The sequence below is a fragment of the Coffea eugenioides genome, chromosome 1 (genome assembly GCF_003713205.1).
Source record: "Coffea eugenioides isolate CCC68of chromosome 1, Ceug_1.0, whole genome shotgun sequence".
NCBI classification, from domain to species: Eukaryota; Viridiplantae; Streptophyta; class Magnoliopsida; order Gentianales; family Rubiaceae; genus Coffea; species Coffea eugenioides.
Window position 1 is genome coordinate 27,443,649 of NC_040035.1, and position 7,520 is coordinate 27,451,168.

General features: G+C 39.8%; 1 pseudogene; it reads right to left on the reverse strand.

Moving 5' to 3' along the window:
* Positions 1 to 2,667: 2,667 nt before the first annotated feature.
* Positions 2,668 to 7,277, reverse strand: LOC113769587 (annotated as a pseudogene).
* Positions 7,278 to 7,520: the final 243 nt, after the last annotated feature.

The following is a 7,520-nucleotide window of genomic DNA, read 5'->3' on the forward strand; positions in this document are numbered from 1 at the left end:
CCTTACTGGGAACCACTTTTGGGGACTATGATGTTTTGAAGCACGAATTGAGCTTGTTTTAATATATTTTGTAAAGCTCCTCGATAGTTGGAAAAACCCTAAATGTATTTTGATCCAATTATCTCCCTTTTGTTTTGTAAATTACAAACGTATGTGTATAACACTGTTGAACCCTATTTATATGTCCTATTTGGTTTGAAAATATTTTTCCGAGTTGTATGACATGGCACCCACTATTCATCGACGGTTTTAATTTTCGTTTGGCTATTTTGCGATTTTGACTTGTTTGAGCGCACTTTTATTCTCCCGGAACGTTTTAGATCATGTTTAATTGCACCGTGAGTCCTGGCGAGAGTTGGGCAGGCAGTCCGCCGAACCCTTTGGTTCGCCTTAGGGGAAGGTGGGGCTGTCACAGAGGGTCAACTGCAGTTAATTTTGATTAAGTTAGAGGAGAATGGCTCCTGAGAGCCCTGTATCCTACCCTGTGCTGTTATACGCTTTCCTACTTGTTGAATTTTAGTTTGGAGTTATTATTTGCTACTTGTTTTATATGATTGCATGTTCGGGGCACCACTGAGCTTTAGCTCACCTCACGTTACTTGTTTTCCTTAACAGGTTCTGGCATTTGAGAGACCTGAAGTCTGTCTTTACCTTTTATGAATGTTGTTTTGAATCAGATTATGTATCTTTCGGCTTGGGTTGCCACTTGAAGCTGGAAAAGTGCAAAATCTGAGTTTTGTTTGATTTGTATGAATGTATTTAAATTTTATGACTTCACTTTGTGGTTTGTAATGTATAAATATAGTTATGTTTTAATCTGATTGGAGATGTACGTAAGAGTGGATGTTCATTTGTCCAATGGTAATGTTATCTCTTAAGTTAATGTGTTCTTAGTGTTTTGGTCGTTTTAAGGATTGGCTTGTTCGGGTGACGAATTTTATAATGGTTTAAGTTATACGTCGGAAGGGTTTAGCCAGTTTCCTTGCATGAGTCCGGGCGAGAGCTAGGCAGGCGACCTCCCAACCCTCTGGTTCGCCCTAGGGAGAAGTGGGGCCGTCACAAACATAAGCAAACCGACAGAGTCATGCAGATTATCCAGGTTAAGCATGTATTCACTTATGATATGCTTCCGAGTTCGATAATGATCAGCATAAATTCTCCTGTTTACACCAAATAAAATCACTTTTAAATGATGTAGGACATGGTTAAGATCATTCCAAGATTCTTCACCTACACTAGGAATTGGAGATTCACAGAATGGTAATCTAAAATGGTTTTTTTTTTCCACATAAATATTTTGGTTAGGAAAGACGGTCCGAAAGCTGGAAGTACTAAATTCCTAATACTTTAACACAAGTTTACCACAGGTAGTGCCCCTTTTGGCTTTATATTGGTACCAAAATTCCACCTGCACTCGCCAAGTCACCTTACACCCAAAAGGCATAAAGGATAGACATAACTAGCAGCAAAGACGCATGCTACACACATAAACACAAATAACTATAGCATACACCAACCCTTTGATGCCACACTTACTAAATACCCTATAGTAAATTTTGCTTTATGACAGCCTGCAGACCAAGCGTCTACAACCACCAACAAAGGCAGACATCCCATTATCAAGCTTAATACCTGCCGTTTTCATCCATAAGAGGTAACAAAAAATTTTCCACAAAAACAACAAAGCTAGCTACAAGCAGAAGATAGTAATAATTTCTTTAGGTGACAAGTATTATTTGCTATCATTGATCCGTCCTTCATGCTTTGTGAAAGAAAAGAACAGATGGATGTACCAGTTTGGAGTTCTCATTTCTTGTTTCTGCAGATGGAGCACATCTCTCATGTTTTCAGTCAATGCATTTTGAGCAATCTCAGAAGCTTGTCTACAGAATTTTGATTGATTCAGCTTGAGGTAAAACTCCAGCCGATTCTGAAATGCAGCCAATTCTTGAAAATAGAAATCCAAGATTAACAAAATCAAAACCTTGATGAATGCATTTCTGAGGAAGTGGTCTACTTTCCAGAAACCTGTTGGCCATGCATTCCATGCTTTCTTGGGTTTACATCCATCAACTCATAATTTCATATTAACATCAGAGTATCAAGGCTTCCCACCATGAATTAAAGCAAAAATGATTAAGAAACAATAGTAAAGAATGTTAACTCCAGGTCACTAAATGCAATGGCAGCCATAACGGTAGTCAGCTGCATTTACTTTGCATATTTGACATTATCAGAAACTTCATAAAACTAAATGAGGAACCCTCACAGATTGACAAGATTGCCTGCTCGGATTAATCATGTCAGAAAACATAACCTACTCAATATTCACAAATTGTATGTCCCTTCCTGATCAGAGTGTTAATATCCAAACTCCCAGCAGAACAAACCTCATATGTCCTCAAAATTGATATTTTGAATCCTAGCAGCCAGCAATTTTAAATTTAGTATTGAGCTTCTGAGGGCATCTAATGAATGAAGAACTCAGTCCCAAGCTTCTTTCTAGAAAAGCTAATGTCTTTATACCAAGATTTTATACTTCATACTCAACTACAACTGGCTATCTTCCTCGGTATTGAGCTTCCCTGCTGGTGTCTGATGATTAAAGACCTTAGTCCCAGTCTTCTTTGTGGAAAAAGTAACTTCAATAAACCAAGATTTTCTACTTCATATCCAACTACAACCGGGAATTTTCTTGAGTCCTTTCTCCCTAATTTTGAGCCTCAAAAATGAAACATCCAACCACTTATTTGCAGCAGCATAGATATCTGATAACAACACATAATTCCCAACATTTAAGGGCTTAAGCTCAATTAGTCTACATGCTACCTCCTCCCCCAATTCAAGGTCACAATGAAGCTTGCAAGCGCCAAGAAGTGTGTGACGGCCCCACCTCCCCCTAAGGCGAACCAAAGGGTTTAGCGGACTACCTGCCCAGCTCTCGCCGGGACTCACTCACTTACTACATTCCTCAAGTAAAATACAAGGTACAACTCAAATAATACATCCAATTCTCCAAAAATTACATATCATAAGTGAAGCAGAAACTAGTTCTAAGCGTAGAATGTAGATATACATCCGATTCAATTCCAAATATTTATACAGGCCCAAAAGTACATAAACCAAAACCAAATCTAAACTATACAAGATGTACGCCATCCAGCCACACAGAGATCCAAATACAAGTTCTTCCTTTACTTCGATCCCTGTGGGGAGAAGAAGATAATAGGGGGTGAGCTAGAAACTCAGTGAGTGACCAGTAAAATCAACAGCCAAGTATATTTCACAATAAAGCATTGATATGATGTCATGATGCAGTAATCAAATGTTCATTTATTGCTCATGTGAGCCAGTGAAGTTCTTGTACTTAAATATCCAACGCTCGTTTAGATCAGGTAACCGTTAAACAGAAGTAAGGAGCCATCGTGCTCCAAAGAATGTGTAAACAATAATGAAGACATTGGTTCTAAGCACAAGACTTTCCAGGAACTCATTGGAGCCAAATTATGTCATGGCACACACCCAAACCCAAATGATATGCAATGGAGTAATAAATGCAAGAATTAGTTCAAAAGTAACTTTGGAAATAGTTGAGGGATCACTCACCAACCACGACTCACGAACCTCATCCATCATTTATTATTGTCTTGCTCAAGTCCAAGCCCTAGATCACAAATGGAAATAAGGACTAAAACAATCAAAGTGGAAAAACAGTAAAGGAATGCATCGGGCGTGCGCGGAAATGAAAATGGTACAAAACGGGTTACACGATTTTGCCCATAACTGGAGTTGTGGTTATCAGATCAAAATGTACTAGGTAGTGTCTCGAAGCTTAGACAAAGAGTTACAACTTTCATGAAGACACCTCAACCTAGTTTTCAGTGTATCCAAGTCAAATTTTCCAAATATAGAACTAGAACTCCAAAGGCTAGTTTATCTTTCTCGTGAAAATTTGGCAGCATGCCCCTTGTGTTTACCTAATTTTCCAGCCATTTAGGCTTCATTATTTTTCTCTCAGCCAATCCCAAAGTCATACATATCATAGATTCAAGTAAATAGCCGTTCCATAGGCTCATAACAACATAAGAACAAAAATCAAAGTGATAACAAGTGCGGAAATACAATCTAGCAAAAGACAGATTCGACGTGTGGTTGCGGAAATAACACATCCGAGGCTACGCTTATCGGATTGAGACGCAACTTATGCCGTTTTGAAGCTAAGACACAGGGCTACAATGTTCATGAAGATCACTTAGTCCAGTTTCTGATGCAACTTAGTCAAATCCTCAATTTACAAAACCAAAATACAACTAGTCGGCTATTTAACCGCACTGCACTGGAATGGTCATATCTCAGGTTACCAAGGTCCGATTAAGGTGTTCTTGGAGGCTTTTAAAAGCTAAGACAGAATACTAAAACTTTCATGTTTTAGAAAAAAGCTAAATCAGTACGGATCCTAGTGAATAAACGTGATAAACTGGATAAACTGACCAAACGGACTACTGGGAAAAACTTTAAAATAGTAAGGGTATTTTGGTCTTTTCACGAGGTACATTGCTCTGATTGAGCTGAAATTTTTTAGGCACCTATAAAATACCATTCTCTACAACTTTCATGTTTTACCCTAAGGCCAATTCGGCCTCTAACATGCAGTAACAAAACCGGGCAGAAAGAGGGGAAATTTTCCAGAAATCTGGAATTTTCAGTTTTCAATGCAACCTTCCTTGATTTCTTACTTCCAACACTACCAAAACCCCTTATATAACCTTAAATACAACCTATATGAATCATACATCAAGTTTGGCAGCAAGTCCTCAAACCCTAGTTCACATAACCAAAAGGGAAAAACCCCTCAAAACATGATAGCATCCATGATTCACCATAAATTTGAGTTACCAAGCTAATTTACACAAGATTGAAAGTAAGAATTAGGGAACTCATCATCTTTACCTTGATTAGTGTCCACCAAGTGTAGCCTTAGCTTTCCCCTTCACAACCAACACTTCACTAACTAAACACTCAAAGGTGAGTTTAATCGGTTTATTTCCTTTGTTTTCTCACTTTGTGGTTGGATTCAAGAAGAAATGGAGAAATCTTCTCTTGGTGTTTTTCCCTTCTTTCTCTCGGCCAAGGAGTAGCTGAAATGGAGAGGAAAGTGCAAAATTTGGAGATAAATAGAAAGACCAACTCTTGGTCAAGAAACTCTAGGGTGGCGACACTTGTCGCCACCACCACCTTTCATTTTTCTCTTTCTTTTCCTTGCTATTTTAAGCCTTAATTTTCGGTCAAAGCAGCTGCCAATTAAGAAGATATTTTACTCAAAAGTCAATAAGCTTGTATGGTAAGAAAATGGTGGTCAAGTGGTGCGTTCAATCGGTAGTGCGCGGTACCCGCCGGTTCGCGCCGTTTTTCTTAAAAACACACGTACTAGGGTTTTTACTTCCTATTTACTAACCTTGTATCATTGCTTCTAATCACATATTATTTCTCACTTAAAATTCACTTTTAATCTCCAAATTTGATCCTTGCTCCGTACCGAAAATTCATCCGGCTAAAAAATCACGAAAATCCTAATTTTGCTCCAATCTTGAAACCAAACGTGAAACCCTACTTTCTAGGTTCATTGGCATTTATTGTGGGGTGATTGAGTAGTAGGGCCATTATAAAGTGGTATTTGTCAAAGAAAAGGGAATTTTTAAGAAAAATATAAGGAATTTGCACGGCTTCTGGCCGGATTCTCCACAAAACACTATTCACCAGAAATTTTTCCCTTTCCTTCTGCCTCAGGGCGTCACAAAGTGCACCCCAAGCACCAGCATGGGGCTTTGCGGGCATTGACTTAAGAATGTCGTAAGCATCTTTAAGCTTTCCTGATCGACCAAGAAGGTCAATGAGGCATGCATACTGATCCGGAGAAGGCTCAAGAGAGAATTCATTAACTATAGAGTCAAAATAATGGCAACCTTCCTTAATGAGACCAGCATGACTGCAAGCTGTTAGAATTACCGTAAAGGCTGTAGTATCAAGCACAAGTCCTTCCTTTAGTATCCTTTCAAACAGTGCCACAGCCTGTGGACCACTCCCATGAATGGATAGGCCCTGTATCATTGAGCAGTATGAGATCACATCATGCGTAGGCATTTGCTCAAACAATGTTGATGCTCTGTCCATGTTCCCACACTTGGCATTCATATCTATGAGAGCTGCAACAACTTGAACACGCTTGAGATCAAATGAGCTTTGATGCATATAAGAATCAATTATTTTTGCCAATTCCAAACAACCCAATTGGGAACAAGCAGACATCAAGCTCACCATAGTGAACTTATCCGGTTTGACGCTCCTACACTGCATCCTATAAAACATTGGTATTGCCTCGCTGGGCTGTCCATTCTGGGAATACCCGGATATCAAGGCAGACCAGGATACAATATCTTTTTCATCTGTTTGCTCGAATAACATCCTTGCAGACACCATGTCACTGGCCTTGACATGCCTATTAATTATAGTGGTATAGGAAATAGCATTCTTCTCGAGCATCTCATTAAATAATTCCCTAGCACTCCTCAAATCACCGAATCTAACAAAGCTACTAATCATCGCATTCCAGGATGCTAAATTCCTATTAGTCATTCATCAAACAAGTTCTTCACCTCCAATGCCTCTCCGACATTCAGATAGCCAATAAGCATAGCCGTCCAAGTGACTTCGTTTCTAACGGGCATAATATCAAACATCTTCCGGGAGCACTCGATCTCCCTGCACTTGCCATAGAAGTCAACTAAGCTAGAACCCACGTACACATCAGTTTCAATACCACACCTTACTATTGACTCGTGGAGAACCCGCCCTTCCCTCAACGCCAAAACATTAGCACACTTGTTGATCAACGGCGGGAAAGTATACTCATCCGGGCTTGCATTCGTAGACTTTTTCATTCGACTGAAAAGCGAAAATGAATTGACCAAAGAGGAATGTCTACAGTAGCCCTTGAGCAGGGTGTTCCAGAGATAAATATTGGGTTGAATGGCGCGTTCGAAGACAGCGGTAGGGTAGGAGAGGTCAGAAGAGAGAGCGATGCAGAGGGACAGAAATTGGGTAATTAAGAAGGGATCCTGTTCGCAGCCCTTGTGGATGATGTGAGGGTGGACTTGTTCCAGGCTTCGGATGGTCTTGCACCGTTTTAAAAGTGACAAGATTGATGCCGTATAAGCAGATGATAATGTTGATGGTAAGGGGTCGAGACAAGCGGATGAGTATCGGCGGATCAAATTCATATGAGCATCGGTTGTGACTTTGTGAGTTATAGTGGCGAAACAGCCGGGCAGACAGTGCTGGAGCTGCAGTGTCAGGATCTTGATGGACCAGTTTTGAACGAAGATTCAGAGAATTCAGAATTGAACGAAGAGAGAGAAAGAATCTTATTAACAAAATTCGGTTATACATATCATAAACCTCCGCCAAGCTGGGACGACACCGTTTCTACAAAACACACATTCCTTTAGCTAAATGACGACGTC